A 17,829-nucleotide genomic window follows, 5' to 3' on the forward strand; every position below is an offset into this window, starting at 1 on the left:
TGTGTGTGTGTGTGTGTGTGTGTGTGTGTGTGTGCCCGTGCCACAGGCTAATGACTGTGCCTAATGACCACGGTGAATTATGAGGCCATTCACTTTGCACTACAAATGAATCCCTCATACAGAGAACAGAGGGTATCTACGTGTGTGTGTGTGTGTGTGTGTGTGTGTGTGTGTGTGTGTGTGTGCGTGTTTGTGGTTACAGACACCAAATATAGCTGATTGTCACATGACGTGTCTCTATGACACAGAAACACTTGAGTTTTTTTGCATATTTCCACAGCATGCACACTCATTACTCCCTCATTACCTTTCTTGCTTTCCTCGTGTATTTCTATATTATAATTACGTTATATTTTTATAAATGTTCCTGTTAAAATGTCTGATGCCGATGCTAGTTCTTGAATATCATATTTGGGATAATCCCAGCTGTAATGTACAAATACACTATTACATATACAGTACAATAGCGCTCTCCATAGTGTTTGCAGGTGTAGTATATTGTAGTATATATAGTGATAGAGAGCAGTTTGTGTGTTACCTGAAATATAAAATATGGGTCGAAAAAAGTTACACTCGCTGCTGTGATCATCGTAACTTAAAATATCACTGATGATTGCATCAACATGTCATTCTTCAGCAAAAGCCCTTGCTCCACTTTATGTTTTGAACCGTTTGGATGTGTGGAGGCAATCTCTGCCCACCTCCAATGCTACACATGATCACACTGAGGGTTACACCCACATCGTAACACTGTTATTCGACTGTTCTCGAGTTTAACTGAAAATGACCAACCTAATTTATGCTCCAACATCTTTTTTTTTTTTTCTGTTTTAGAGAAGTGCAAAGTCAGCCTGAAATCTGTCATTCAAGGGACAGTTACTTTTTCTCCAGGGAGGTGATGTGATTAAACTGAGCCACGAGGCAGATTGAAACAGATATATGATACAGCTCGAGAATATGAGCCTAAAACAAGGTGCTTTTAAATCAAAGCACAGTCTCATTTTTGTCAAACTGTATCTGGTGTATGGACACACCAGACAGTTGATGGTCGACCTTTATATCCTTGACTGTGACAAGATGATGACAGATTCAAAATGAGAAGGAGTCTAAATTAAAAACCTAACGAGCGATTTAGATTGCAGGCAACCTGTGCCAGTCCTGTGAGGTAACCATCACATTCTATGACCCTTGTGTGAAGGACACAAACGTGAATTTCCTACAGGTGAAGGGCGTCGACGCTGAAAATATACTAGAATCCTTCTGATTGTCAGAGATGTGCGTGATGGTTTTCACAAAATTACTCTCCTGTCATTTTCATTCATAGTTTATGATAATTTACTGCATATCTTTTCTTAGCTTGATATTTAAATCTCACATAGAGTGGTCCTGTTGCACATATATGTTAGTTATGGAGGTCTACTTACATACATTAACTTGTTTTTATGGTCAAAAACCTCCTAGTTGCTGTAAACGAGCCGATAGAAATCTTCTTTTCTGACGCTGTTCCCCAGCCGCGATATTTCAGACTCAACTCTCACACCCAGAAGACAGACTGTGTTGTGATTGGTCAGCCAGCGTAGAGCCTTCCTAACTGTCTTGTGATTGGCCAGTACCCGGACGTGACATATTCAGCACACGTTCTCTCAGAAGCGCAGCTCCCCCCTCTGGAACGGTGGATGCACTGCTACTCATTATCAAAACATTGTTTTAACAGTGTTTAAAAATAGCTTCTTCACGACTCCCCGCCTCAGTCCCTTTTATGACTTTGACCCGGAGAACCGCTGTTTGCGTAACCGGACTGGGTTTTTTTCAGAGATCTCGCTGAGCCCGAGATTACAATGCAACACAGCGTTCTCAGCAGTGGCTGAACTGTTTGTTTTGAACCTTCAGGCCTTCGTAAACAAGTTAATGACGCAGATACACACTAAAAAACAGCGTTAATTGGAACTTCAGGTCTAGGTCCACTTTAAGGTGTTGCAGTCAGCCTATGAAGTGGAAACTGTATTGGACAGAAAGAAAATGAATAAAGAGTAATTTATTTTCAAATGATCTTCTATCCTTTCTTATTATCTTCGACTTGTTGTATTAACATTATGGACATTATGGATGATGTGTGAATGTCTCTATGGGAACTACTGGCTTTTTAGTGGTGCGTTTGACCACCATTAAATAAGGGCATTGGCTCATCCTCAGTGTATGTGCTGTGTTCATTACATTTTGTGTATTCCATCTGTGCATGTTTTAACTTGAGTATAAATAATATGCGTGTCCAAAATGTACTAAATCTTAAGCAGAGTCTTGTGACTTAACTAATATATGCCATCTTCTCTAGCTTTTTTTTTTTACTCTATTCCAAATTATTCTTATTAGAATTTAAGATATGCCTTCACACCGGTGTGTGTGTGTTATGTTTTTGGTTTGTCCGTCTGACCATCTCAATTTTTTGAATGCGATCTCTCACAAATGCCTCGAGAAAACATTTCACATTTCCGCTCCAGTCAATGTCGAAGCGGTGTTAGGATAACTGGAATTAGATTAGTGAAATACCAAACTGAATTTCTCACTTGACCTTCGTACTCAATTCACTGACATGAATTGAGTGCTTCTTATTTTTCCTTTTTGTAATTTATTTACAGCATAGTTTTTTTTTTTTTTTTTACCTGAAATAAATCCATCCTTATGTAGTGTCATATATCCTCTAATGCTTTGGAGCTCTACCGTGTCTGGGTTTGATGGAGATTTGGGTTCAGAACTCATGTTTTATAGGATCTTTGTTCAAAGTGGGACTTAAAAAAAACCCCAAATGGTTCAATATTGAATGGATGTCTGAGTTCACTTAAAACAACGTGTTGTTGCATGTGACAGTTTTGTTTGACAATATCAGTCGATTATAGTCTTCAGAGCAGAAAGAAGGCAACAGTATTTAGACAACAGGTGCTGAATTTGGTGAACCTAGCAAAGCAACATGTGCTTCGGCAGTGATGCATTATAGCTTCACATGGGCAATTTACTACATGTAATTGCAGAGCAGTTTCATATCTCACACACACACACACATACACACGGGACACATGCATGGTGGGGGTGTAACGTGTGCAGTCATCCCATCTCTGGGCCTCTGTGAGTAATTTCCCCTTAATGAAGGCCTCAGATGGTGAAACAGAGCCTGGACATTTAACATCATCACGGTTCATTTGTCCTCTGCCCGGCCAGAACAGGACAACGTCACTACCTCACACTGTGCCTTTTTACCGACACGAGTCTTGATTTTCTCTTGCTGATTTTTGATAGGGGAGCACTTTATCTGCATCGCAGCTCAGTAAGAGGCGGCGTGGGCCTTGATGGTGGATGAAAAGAGAGGAATAATTGTTAAACAGAAGTGATTTGTGCTGTCTTGTTTTGAGCATAGTGAAATACCTAGAAATACCTGCTGCAAATAAGAGCAGCCAGTGATGTGAAAAGCAATAACATGAATTAATTAATTGAACACTTTCAACTCGAGCACCACTTTTGTGTGATTTAGAGCATTTGACTCAATCACCCTTTACACCGGCAGATGAAGTTTGCGCCTGTAAATGTTTTATTTAGGGCACTTATAGGTCATTTCAGCATGAGAACATGGCACCAGAGCAACCTGCCAATTAAAATGTTGTCACAAATGCGCCAGATTAAAAAACAGTAAGTGGACATTGAGCTTCGATTGCTTTAGCTGCTGTTTCCATTGGAAGGAATAAACCTTAACAATGAAGACTGTGGGTGTATGTACGTACGTACATGTGAGTACATTACACACTGGCAAGCAATCGGTTTATTTGATGTTTGATATTTATTAATGACTGTTTGCTTGTTTTTTTCCTTAAATCTTCTGTTACCATTCGTCGCCAACAGGATTTTGCATGCAGAATATTCAAAAACCATGGACTGGCGATTGTCTGGGGTGTGACCCGCCTTTAGCCTTAGACACGGTTTCCTAAATGCTGCAGAACATCAGTACATTGTTCATTTGTTGCATAGCATGGTGTTGCTATGTGACTAGAACTTCTAAAAAAGATGTTGGAGATGTTGCCTCACACCCTCAGAGTGTGTGTAATTAAAAACCAAAGTGATGGCAGTTCATTAAAATCCCATCAGTTGCATTTGTCTAGCTGCTTGACATTAACGGGGACAAACAAACAGATACATTAAACTGTGGTTGGCCTGGCAGCTCACCCCCCCCCCCCGAGAAGACACAGAGATACAATGAGAGGTGGGAGGTAAAAAGAAATGAAAGCAAAAAGAGCAACCTAAAAATAACATGTTAATAAGAGGACAGGATCTTGAAGATATGGACTCGAGCAGAGAAGAGGAGGAGGAGAGAGAGAGAGAGAGAGAGAGAGAGGCTGTAAATGAGAGAATACTTGTTCAGGGGAGCTAAATAAGGAGACGGCTCTGTAGAGAGGCCTGACATGAAAGAGCTTTTTCCTTACTGTTTTACAATGAGAGGAAGGAATCACACAGAGATGGTTCACAAAATCCATGGTTCGGTTCATACCACGGTTTTGGGCTCATGGTTTTTGGTTCGTTTGTATATACACACACATATCTACACTCTAGAAATACCATACATCAGCTTCAGCTCTATAGGCTAATAATCCACCATTTACAGATTTTGTTTTCAATCCAATATTCTCACGTTCATGAAAGAAAGGGGCAACTTGATTAGGTAAATCATTGTAACAATCTTTAATGGGAGACATTGCTGCATTTAAACATGCGTTGATTTTATTTGGCACATTTATTTCTCATGGACGTTACTTCAAGAACCAAACGGACCGAATGGGACACATCTGCCTCAAATGTTTCACTTTCACCCCAAACATCAACTTTGTGTTTGTTTGATTAAATCTTTGTTATAACAATCCTCGTTGGTAATAACTCTTATACCGTTGGAGAGCCTTTTTATTGCCCTCTTAAATGCAGTTGTGGCATGAGCAGCAGAGTAGAGTATGTGGTTCGCGCCCATGAAAACCTTGCCAAATCTACTCTGCCAAACAGTTCATTCTACTATTGATTCTTATGTGGTGCCATTTATTGTTTTGGATGATTGAAGTCTGAAGAAAGAAGACATATTGGCACCTCCTCCTCATGCTGGTCACGAGCTTGGTCGCACACTGCTGTGGGATGGCATCCCATTCTTCAACCAGTATTTGTCGCCAATGTGCAAATGTGGTTGTGTTGGTCACTCTGGCGAGCTTTCCAACTGTATAAGATTGATTGCCAAGAAGCATTGTTACAACAAATACATCATCGACCATGTCCTTACTTTTTTTGCAAACTGCTGAAGGACAGGGTTATTGAGCAGCAGAATTCACTTCTGAAATTCTTTGCCGTCACTTCATGTTTTTAGTCATACTCTAAGCTGTCAGCAGCCATCTTGCTTTACTAGCTCAGTGTTGCTGTTGCCTCCATCTGTCTTGATGCAACACAAGGCTGTTCCTATCTGCAGTGCAGTGGGATGTACACTGAGAAACACAGAGATACATGTGAAACTACCTTTCTGGAACGTGAAGGACAGTGTAATGACTGTAGCCTGTGGCTGCTTCTTCATGTTCCTTTGCACTTCTTGTGGCTGCTTGTGACAGTAAAAACCGCCCATACCTTTGACAGACTAATACTTAAAATGTATGCAGTAATGTTGTACAGCTTTGCGTTGATGTAAAAATGTTAACACCCCACTTGCTTCGGTAATTACCACAAGAAGTGGATGAAGTTATTATACGCTCTCTTGGCTTGGTTAAACAGTAGAAGGTTTTTAATTTCCAAGTATGGCAAATACATCAAATATTGATTGTTTTGCCCGAAGTTATTCTTGGAAATTATTCTCCCTTTTAATACAATTACACCATTTGAAGTGAACTATAGGACCATACACTCAGTATTTCCCTGCAGATCGTTGTTATCATTTTTGCTTCTCAACATAGAGCGCTCTCTCTTTCAAATCCAGACTCAGGTTGCAATTAAGCGCATGAAGAAATCTGGCCCTTGATGGGGAAGCTTGATTGAATCACCTTTGTGTTACATGAACAACAGAGATAGTAGCAAAACAAACACTTATTCATATGTAAATGGTATTAATTAGATCGGAAGAAAGCAACACAGATGGAAAAGGTGCGGGGGGGAGGTCGGTATAACCATGTGCAGGATGTAACTGGAGTGGTTGGAGACAAGTGAGAAGAAGGGCTGAAAGGAGAACTGAAGAGGAGAGGAATGACCAGGAATGGAGATTAACAAAAAAGGGAGAGATTTGTGAGCACTACAGGACTTGAGAGCAAGGGGTCGAAATTCTTAATTAGGCACTTGTCGATGTTGGTAAGTGGGTTTGTTTGTGGTAAACAGAGTGCGACAGACATGGAGGCATATTGACCGGTTCTATCCAGCCATTGTTTACCGCTTTATCCTCCACACGAGGGTCATCGGACTGCTAGTGCCAAAGCCAGCTGACATAGAGCGAAAGGCGGGGTACACCCTGGCCAGGTCGCCATTCCATTGCAGGGCCAACATATAGAGATGAACAACCATTCATACACGCACACCTAAGGGTAATTTAGAGTTTAGTATGATTCACCCGCTACATGTTTTTGGACATGTGGGAAGAATCTGGTGAGAACCTGGAGAAAATCCACTTGCACACAAGGTGAACATGCAAACTCCACAAAAACAATCTCCTTGCTGAGGCAAGGTGCGCCACTGGATGACAGCAAAGGGAGGAACAAAAAGAAAGCATGTGTAAAGAAAGAGGGGAAAAGGGCGATTGTAGTATAAGAAGACAAAACCAGGATGGTGTAGATTTGAGAAGATGGAGGATGATAAACCAGGAGAGAACTCAAGTCCCTCTTGCAGAGGATGAAAGAGGAGATGATGAAGTCCCAGCTGGCAAAGAAAGTCCTCTGCAGACAAAAACAATTTTTCAACTACTCAAATATTTAAATGGACTCAAAATAGGGGTGAGCAATATGCGGGGCGGGGGAATCTGGATATAAAGCTGCACACAAGTAGTTTTCTTTTGAGATGTTTGCAATATACTCAAATAAAGTATCTACGGTTTTTATGGTCTGTATTACATGCTTAAAATACCGTTATTACCTTTCATTCAGCTGATACAAGGTTTATTTCTTTGTGTTTTAAAAGGCCTCACAGATACCTTATCATTATATGACAAAATCCAAAATCTAAGATAATATCTCGTCTCATGTCAAGGTATAGATATAATATTGATATATTGCCCAACACGAACTTAAAAAAAAGTGTTAATATACTGATTGTGTTGTTAAATCAAAGTATCGCATCTCTTTAACAATGGCATGTTAAAAGCTAATGCAGCCTCAGATAGAGATTGCTTTTCTTTCATCTGTAAACTTGACATCAATGACAGAAATTTGGTGAGATATTTTTAACACAGCTGCTGCCTCGCATAAACAAACAAAATCTTATTTTCATAATCCAGCTGCTCTCCAACATGATTTCAAGTTACTGCTTGCTGACATTTCACTGTGAGCAATCACAAGAAACGATTAACCAGTCCGGACTACCCACACCACTTTATCAATCGGAAAATTTGAAATCTACCTTTGTGTTTGCGCAAACTTATTGCAAGTAAAACATGTTGCATCGTCAGGTTTGTAACTCTTGTAGGAGAGTTTTTGCAAACAATGTTTCGCCTATATTTAATATTTTCTGTATTTTTTGGTTGAGGATATAACTGTGTTCTTATCTTATACTTGTTGAATACTCTTGTGGAAGTGATTATGTACGCGATGAATCACCTGATTCTGATTCACATGTTGGATTCCTCCACAAAAAAATGCCATATCTTTATCTGCTTTGAGTTGCTATAGCAACCTGGTGCTATACAAATGCAACGGTGCACAATGACACATCATTAAGCTAATCGGCACAAGCTAATCAGCATTTCACTTTCACTGGACATGAATGAGGTGTGTGTGACTTGAATATGGGGAAACCTATCGGCTCATTGCAAATTGATCCTAGTTGTACAATGATAGCACTTTTAATGACAGTTCTGTAGTTATACCTAGTTTTAAAAAGCCCAAACTGTTACACAATTGACCACGAGAGACACTTTATACAAACCAACCAACACACATTTGACTTTGTTCTCTCTCGGATGATCCCGATCTGCAGCAGGTAAACAGGCCACAGGTCATTGGTCTTTCCCTTCACTGCTCCAGATCTTAATTTGATGGGCCTTATATTTATCCACTGAGGGGCAGAGCACCATCAAACCCTATCCAAGCTAATTTCACACATGATTCCACACATGCCCTCAGAACAATAGTGTAATGATAAGTATGATGAAGGATGACAGGGAACAGGGACTCAGGCACGAGACGGTCTGGGATGATACAGATTGGATTGAACGCTGAACTGACCCTTTTGAAATGATTTGAACAAAGACAGTAGGAGCAGCAGTCCTAATAGATTCAACTGCTTTTTGTGAGTTTGATTGTGTTAGCCCATGTCCAGAAGGTTGAAGCACAAACAAATAAGGTAATAGCACTGAAACACAACCATGTTGTAGATGGTGTATTACTTCAGAGTAAAATAAGATCACATTTGATACGCGAAACCATTTTAGCAGCTCATTAACTTACATGGTAAGAGTTCATTAAAATGCATTGCCACTAAAAAAATGCATCTTGTGCATATCTTGAAAAGATGAGAAGGAATAAAAGAGTTGCAGTTTAAATGTAGGATCCACTTTCCTCCTCTTTGTCAAAACTTTCTGTTGCCACTGTCATTACCTCCTACAATTAAACTGACATGATAACAACAGTGCTGCGAACGCTGTTTTCTCTCTTCCCGCTTCTCTGAACTCCTCAATCACTGATGCAAAACCCTCTGCTGTGGTGCTCAGTCGGTGATAACAATAATTTCTAGGTCTCATTTGTGTAAATTTACATTCCTGCCCCCCTCCCATATTTTAATATCTTACATAACAGCACTCAAAGCAAACATCATTTCGCCAATAAAGCAGTATATATATATATATATATATATAGACTACGGACTTTTCCAACTCACGAGTCGTGACTAAATGCATGGGTAAATTAAAAGGAAAACTCTACTAAAGAACATTTTAAAACTCTTAGCTGACATTAGCGATGACACTGCAGTCATGACACACAGACTTCACCACTGGTTGTCCTCAGGTTGAAATACATCAGATCAGTGTCAGATCATGTCCATGTCATGTTTTACCCACCCTCATGAAAAATGGAAAATATGTCCATCATTTTTTTTCTTTACCCTGGCAGGAAAGACATCTTTCTGTTTGATGTGTCTAAAAAATGTTCACGTTTTATTCGAAAAGTTATATTTACTTCTCCCTAAAAGTAACTGAGCTCGTAACTGCGACTATTGCATTACTTTATTTTTTAATATTCAAAATTATGTCGGGTCGCGGGGGCAGCAGTCTGAGAAGGGACACCCAGACCTCCCTCTCGCGGGACACTTCCTCCAGCTCTTCCGGGGGGACCCCAAGGCATTCCCAGGCCAGCCGAGTGACCCAGTATTCCTCTGGGTCTCCTCCCGGTGGGACATGCCCGGAAACCTCCCGAGGGAGGCGTCCAGGGGGCATCCGATACAGATGCCCGAGCCACCTCAGCTGGCTCCTTTCGATGTGGAGGAGCAGCGGCTCTACTCAGAGTTCCTCCCGGGTGACAGAGCTCCTCACCCTATCTCTAAGGGAGCGCTCCGCCACCCTGCACAGTGAGAGACCTACCTCCCACCCGAAGGCGGAGGGACGCGACCCTTTCGTTCTGCGTGGAGAACTCCAACACATGGCCGGCTGAGCCGGGGAGCTATAAGAAAGCCCACACCAGCTCGCCGCCTCTCACCTTGGGCAACTCCAGAGTAGTGGAGAGTCCAGCCTCTCTCAAGGAGTTGGGTTCCAGAGCCCAGACTGTGTGTGGAGATGAGCCCGACTATTTCTAGTCAGTACCACTCTACCTCCCGCACCAGCTCAGGCTCTTTCCCCCCCAGCGAGGTGACATTCCATGTCCCCATGGCTAGGGTTGTTGTCCCGCGATTGGGCTGTCGTCATGTAGGCCGTGGGCCTACCACGACGCTCTTTCGAGCTGAGCCCGGCCGGGTCCCGCGAGCAAAGACCCGGCCACCAGGTGCTCGCCTGCGAGCCCCACTCCCAGGCCTGGCTCCAGGGGGGGGGCCCGGTAACGCCAATCCGGGCGACGTACACGTCTTCATATTGTTTCTCCTCATAAGGGTAAGTGAACTGCTCTTAGTCTGATCCGTCACCTAGGACCTGTTTGCCATGGGAGACCCTACCAGGGGCATTAAGCCCCGGACAACATAGCTCCTAGGATCATGCGGATACTCAAACCCCTCCACCACTATAAGGTGGCAGTTCAAGGAGGAGCATTCACTTCACTTCTTATTTTTCCTTTATTGAGTAATCTTGCTCTCTGACAAGCAGACTTGGCGGAGGTAGCAAAAGGTCAAGGCAATTATTTCACTTCCACCGGCAGTTTTAACTTAAAGGAATTCCGAAAGTGAGTTGTATGAACTGAGAGAACAGTTCAGGAGAGAGTCACTGAAGTGGAGACAGAAATGAATATGGCTGAAGGAGCTGAGAGGTGAGAGGGTGATTATTTTACAGGCGTAAGACGGTTTTTCTGTTATGGCAAAGTAGCAGGTTTGAACCCTAATAACTGTCAGGTCTTCGTCAACTAGCTGGATGAAATGTCCTTTAACCTTTCTCGTGGCTCACTAAAGCCTCGGTTGTGACGTCTGCATGAGTTGAAAGGTTTGCCGACGTTTTGCATTTATTTGCCAGGAGTCAGCAGTAAGAGAGAGTCGTTCTCATGCTTTTGGCAAAGCTTTGAGCGAAGGCTGCGTCTAACAATGAAAAAAAAGCAGTGGAATGAATAGATGCCAGCGCTCGCCGCGCTCACACGCTGAGACCAGATTTTCATAAAAAATCATACATTATTTACAGGCTATAGAGAGCTGCTGTCATATGTATGCTGCATTGCAGTCGAGGGTGGAGGTGTGCTAAGTGTGTGAATGTGCAGCTGCTGACAGAAAGAAACCATGACTGAACGTCAGATAAGATGCAGATGAGCGTCCTCATTGTTGAAATCGCACCCTCTGTCATATTCTCAGTCCGTGACTGTTCCTTTGTGGATAATTAGAAAGGCATGGTGTTGTTCTGTTCGCATAACCCCGACGTGAGTGTGTGAACCGCGGGGAGAAAAAGGTCTTCATGTTTCCACTAAAGGAGGTTTCTAATCGTCAAGTCTCAGTGCATCGCCGCCATCTATTTAATTAGATCAACATGAACCTGCCGTCGTCTTCAAGGTAAGGCGATGACGGGATGTTGGACGAGTCAAACTACAGTGTGGGCAGGAGGACGTATCGGTGAAGTCTCACTTGTGAAGACGTCTTAATGTCAGTGTTCATAAAAATGAAGGTTACAAATTCAGTGCGTATGGGAATGGTGCATCTCTCAGAAGAAATGGAAGATAATAATTCTGTGTATAATATTTTATTCATGTTTTCAACCATTGCTCGAGATGGAGAGATGCAACTAACGCTCACACACTGAGGGTTTAATATATTCACACTGGCTTTGGGTAGATTATGTGCTGAGTGTTTGGCAAATGAGTGGAATATTTAAAAATTAATCACATCACATTTGAAGCACAATGTTGTATTAAATCAATAACTTCAGATTAATTTGATTACATAAGCTTTTAATTTTAGTTCAGTGGTTATAGTTTGAGGTGATTCTCGTGTTTCTCAGAGTTTTGGATTACATTTTCACTTGCATGTTTTTTTTTTGTTTAAATAAGTTAATACAACTTACAATTCACTAACTGTCTTCAAGGCTGCTTAACATTGACACGGTTTGTGGCTTCATTACTGTGCGGCCGAGTTGGTGGAGACGAGTATTAACTCTGAGTGCACGCTCTATAAAAGCAGCAGCCAAATTGTGTGTTATGGTACCACAATTTACAAGAAGTCATTATAATATGAGCTGGTGATGAATTCAATTATAAACAAAGTGCAAAGTGCTTTTTAGCAAATGTTTTGCAGAATTACAAAAAAGCAGGTGTGTCCATTCTGATGGGCAAATGTTTATAATATGGGGGATATGGTTTATGGTTTTTTTAAGAGAACTGGGGTGAATTCCTTGACCTTAACCTTCACTGTGTTCTCGCTTTACGAGCTATCATGATGCTTTCACAAACACAAAACACTGAGGAACACAAAGAGAGTCATGTGATGTTTGCTGTTTGCTCACAAGATAATCGCAACAGAAATAGTCCTTGAAATAAACCTTGAAAGTAATATGAAGCAAGTATACTTCCGCGCACATGCCCCCACAATGCGCGCCACATTGTGTCGCAAGTCGCGGACCCTGACTCGCATCACCATTGGGTGGCGGTACTAGTCTGGACACAGGGAATAGTACACCATCCTCTCAAAGAAGAAGAGTAGGATGCTACAGCTCCCTCGGTCACGTCTTCTTCGAGCAGCTCGTTCGAGGCTTGGATGACTTGTCTTTGGTGACTACTTTTTCTGTTGTCGAAATGTTTTTTTTTCTGCTTGGTGAGCGGGGGCTTAATACTCCGTCTACCAGTGGGGTGGAAATTGAGTTTCAATATGGAGTTCAAAATCTGGCCTGTGCGTAGATTGTGCGGAAGTTTACCACGGCCTTAAGCCTTTTGCTTGTGACTTATTTGCTTGATTACTAACTCCATCAGCTGATTGTCATAGGGGAGCGTTCACACTCCATATTCCCGAAAAAGAAAATTAATGAGTACATTTCCACTGCCCATATTTCACAAAATGTTTTGCATTATTCATCAGAATAAAACTTAATCAAAATTTTGGCTCCGGTGCTACTATAATAATAATAATAATATACCATAAAACTATAATGCCTGTTCTGGCAAGGTGTCAAAGTAAGACAAGGAATCCCAGTGAGAGCAACATGGTCTGTTGTAGGGTCCTTGGAAGAAGGTGCTCACATTGAGAGGCAGAGGACAGGCAGCCAGGGAACACATTTATTGATTGACTCTTTTTCCTGCTTACATTCTGAGCATCTAAATGCATCTTTAATCAAATGTTGTCATTACGCACGGTTATAAATTATTAGTAGGTCTCATTAGAAAACAGTGGGATATAAGCCGTGCCTTGAATAAGTCAGGGATACTGGCGTGATGCTGATGCCATCGCCATGAATTCCATTACATTAAAATAAGACGCTGATGACGGTGCAGAAATGCTATTGCCGACACATTGTACTCATTTGTTGATGTTCAAGAAGTAAGTTTAAAGGGAAAAAATACTTTAAAAAAATACATATATTTTTGGATGGCTGATCCCTTTAATCTAACATCAGTGCAGTTATTTGCCTTCAGTGCGAATGCAGACCATTTTTTGCTTTGTATAAAGAAAGAAGATAAAGAGCTGAAAAAGAAAATTGTGCAGCAAACCCAACACAAATGCTTCAAATAATTCAGGAAAGATGATAGTCGAGACTGAAAAGTGTGAAAGTGAACATAACTGTTACCTTTATGTTTGCAATGAACAGATGGTCAGATGGTTTTGCACTCGCGTAAAACTGCTTTCCAAGAGGCTTCTTTACAACGAGAGTGAAGCACTTGGTTAATGTGACTGTGAGTAACTGCAAAACACACACACCCACACTATGTGAACCAAGTTGTTTAGTTAGACTTCAGTATACATTTGTGCCTCCCTGTAGGTGGAGGGCTTTAAAATGTTAATTTTAATTACGTATACAACCCTGCTTTGTTTAAGGTCCCGTATTATGCGAAATCAGCTTTTTTAATAATTTTAATACTTATATTTGGGACTCTGGAGGCCCTACAAAGTGTGAAAAAGATGACTCGTTCATGTTTTTGTGGTCCTTCTCAGTCTAAGTGCAGGAGACAAAACACGGCATGTAGACTTCCGCGCTCATTGGGGTGTCACAAGACGCCTGGAATTGTTGTCTCGCGGAGCTCCGCTTTGTCTGTAAAACGTGCGAGAGTGCAGGCGAGGGCAACGGTATCCGAAATCCGGAAGTCTGCGAAAAGTTCTATTCTTGGCTCCACAGTGCAGCACAGAGTTCTACATAAACTTCCGGCCTCAGAGGATTTATCTGTCCAGTGGATACACGTTATATATGACGGCAATGTGCCTGCAAGAGCCTGCAAATGATCACTTTTCCAAATGCTAACTGCTGTTAGCTCCCAGTAGCCTCTGTGGCTGGTGTCATTTCCTGTCCCTTAAGTTTTGTTTTACTTTTTTTTTTAAGAGCTACAACTAAACAGAGCGTTCAGAACAGGGCTGTTTTGGCAGGGTGATTGAACTGCTATGGTGCTTCATTCTTATGGTATCTTATGGGAGCTTTAAAGCAGTATTAACAACACAAAAAAGCCATGAACATGGCTTTTTTGTGGTTGACTTAAAGGACATTTATTTTAGTGAATAGTTCCCGACTTATTTGACAGATGTTGAGCAAATGAACCATTCTTTATTTTTTATGTCAACCTTTACGTGAATGCAGGTGCAGTACTCTTGAGTGTTCAGTATCTTAAAGGGCAGATCATACGACTCCTCGGGAGGGGAAATGAAGTGTTTACTCCTTGTCGCAGTCTTTGTCAAAGTGTCAGGGGTTATTTTGCTTGAGTAGACAAAAATACTTAGGAGACAAAATATGTCCCTGGTGTCGTCGTCTTCCATTTTCTTTCACGGCGTTAGGTAACAGCATCAGAGGAGATTACGTTCTCTCAGTGCCTTTTCAATGTGTTATTAAAGAAGGTACCTGAATGAAAATACATTTATCCCACTTACATTGTGTTTCTTTTTAATACATCGTGTGATATAAAATAACTCAAAAGTGACCTATTCATTGTGTGTTTAATCTCTTACTTCCCTGTGGCTGATTAATTTTGTGTTGTGGTTTTATTCGTTTTGGTGTTTTGGCAAACAAATAGCAGAAGGCTTTTAAAGCACTGAAGCCCACAAGTAAACCAATATTTGACTTTGAATCAAATGCTTAAATCTATCAAAGAAGGAGACGCCAAAACCACACACACAGTAATTACTTTTTTTATTTGATCCATTTGGTCGATGCAGTAGTGGTTTAATCGTGGTCTTTAGCTCTGAAGTAGCAGCTGTTTTACACGGTCAATCAGTTTAGCAATCAAACACAGAGAGGCCACTCATGCCTTCGCTCTGTGATTGACCCTCCTTTGGTAGATTTTTCCGTTCAATGTCAATATTTGACAAGATTCATAGAATTATGCAGACTGTTAGCATAGTAGATATATATCATGATAATGGATGAATGATTAATTGGAAAGTCTTGTGGCCACGAAGCAACAGGGGAAGTTGCACAACCTCAGGAGCATTATCTTCGTCCAGGCAAATAATCAGAATAAGTTTATTTTGACCATGGACTAAATGGAGTTGTGAGATCACAAAATAACCCCACTTTCATTTGTAAGCTTTTTCTTTTGAAAGGATCAAAAAAATCTGGAACCATTCTTGCGGGTCATTTGTAATAGTGTTAATAGCAATGACTTATTGTGCAGTCATGTCCTAATGGATGGATTGGGAGAGATTCCTTTCAAAATTAGGTAACCTCGAAGGACGTGACAAAGCCGTGGACTGCAGATATTTTGTGTCATGTAAATCGCAATATGTGAGGCAATATAAGTACTCGAGAATGCCACGTATTGTGTCGTTCTTTTTTTTCCCCAGACATGACACTGACAGTGTGTCGATCCTGTTTACAAAGAAGGAGACAATAGAAATATGAAGGATGTTTGGACCTTACATTTAACGCTCTTGTAGCAGAAAAGTGGTGAGTCTGAACATAAAGAATATGGTTGTAGCAACGACTAGACTTTTTTTTCCTGTATGGTATGATATTGATATCACAACCTAAGATAATGCTCCAAATGTTATATATAGGGTTTACAGATCATATCAGATTTTACTTGTCTTTTTTCTGAAATCCAATCCACTGATCCACTTGTCAGTACCACACAAATAATGTTGTAAACACTGTACTACTAGTTTGAAGTTATTGTGCGCTGTACACGGCAGATAGTTCTGATTTCCGGATAATGAGATGTGATTAAACTGAATGATCGTGCTTAATGTGACATTATCAAAATGTACACTTTCAATCCAAACCGGCTTAATTTTTAAGTGATGGAACCGGCGCTCAATCAGATGAGTTTAACAAGGTAAAGTTGTGCTTGGCAGTGTCAAGATGCCTCACTTCATCTCACTCACTGCAGTCCCACAGGTCACACTGCTAATGGAGAGTTAGACTTACACTCGCACGGATTTCATCTGGAGGAAAAAGAGACAAGTTCATTGCTGATGAGCACATGAGTGGGCGCTGCACACACATACACACACATACACACACATATCAGCTCTTCTGAAGCATAGTTGAGTGGACTCAACCCATCAGAAGCACTCAAACCCAAAAAGGGAACATCAAACACACTGATCACTGATGATTTTGTTTTTATGTGCTGAAATTTAGGGTCCGAGCTTAAAGGTGAAGTAAGTAGTTTATAGTGCCATCTCGAGGAGAGGCTGAAATTTACAACAAAGAACTGCTCCTCTGCTCACCCCCTCCCTTCCCTGAGCGCTACGGTATCCTCAGCTGGTCAAATGTCGTCCTCGTCGTCTTTCTCCGTGTCAGCAGATGAGGTTCGTGAGGTGAGGGAGAGGGCGAGCTACCGCGGCCGTAGCAGACGAAGCGGAGAGAGTGGAGGCGGGACTTCCGCTACAAGTAAAGAGACGCTTGATTTGTTCTCTCGCGTTTGTCCTTACAGGCTCCGGTAGAAACATGTCGTCTCGCTGCTAACAGTGGCAATAAAACAGCGGCCCGCGACCATGTTATTTTACATGACTTTTTGAAACACTACGAAAATGAAACAAAAACTATTATACAGCGACTAGACAATGCAGGAGCACATAATATGTATAAAAAAGTGGATTTTGGGTTATATAAACCATAAATACTACACAGTGTCCCTTTAAATGTGAGCAAAGACTATGGGCCAATTCCAATTCCTATCTTAACCCTCAATCTTAACCCTCAAGCTCAACCCTTAATCTTAACTGGCCCTGATAACCAAGTGTTGAGGGTTATTTTGTCACTTAGAAATGGGACACCCCTTAAATGCAGATACGTCTTCAGACTGTGGGGGGCAGAATAACGCAAAAGCTGCGTCCATTTGTTATTTTTCATACATTATTAGGTTATCAGTTCGTTATAGGATGATACTCATACAAATACCACAACCATGGACATATTCAGCTGACTTACTCTTGTTACAAATCACTTCCTCTAAGGTTGCATCTAAAAACACATCCATCTCTATAAAGCAAGTTGTGTCTGTCTGTCTGTCTGTGACGGGCATATCTCGCTAAGATTTTGGATATGAGTCGAGCATGGCCCGATGGTGTGCATCCTTGATTTTCACCAGTGGCACCGTCAGAACACACTAGCACTCTCAGTCCGAAAAAACCGGAAGTCCTCGAGTTGGCAAAACATTCTATTGGCGTTTTTTTTAAAGTGATTTTGTTGTTCAGTGAGGAAATGAAAGCACTTTTGCTGTCTTCATATAGAGCAGTAATGTGACTTTGTAACAAGGATCGATGTTTTATTTCACGGGAAAGCAAAATAAACAATTTGAAAGCTCCTCTGTGACCTTTCTGAATTTCCACTGCGATTCTAAAACACCCCCTCTGTATTAGTGAATGTTATTA

The 17,829-nt window shown here is 41.3% G+C and overlaps 1 protein-coding gene across 1 annotated transcript in view; it reads left to right on the top strand.

Annotated features, from left to right (window-relative positions):
- The window catches only part of oprl1 (opiate receptor-like 1), a gene marked incomplete at its 3' end in the record, with an annotated part of 61,428 nt that overhangs the window by 14,431 nt on the left and 29,168 nt on the right, over positions 1–17,829 (top strand).

Source organism: Microchirus variegatus (genome assembly GCF_963457635.1).
Source record: "Microchirus variegatus genome assembly, chromosome: 9".
NCBI lineage: Eukaryota > Metazoa > Chordata > Actinopteri > Pleuronectiformes > Soleidae > Microchirus > Microchirus variegatus.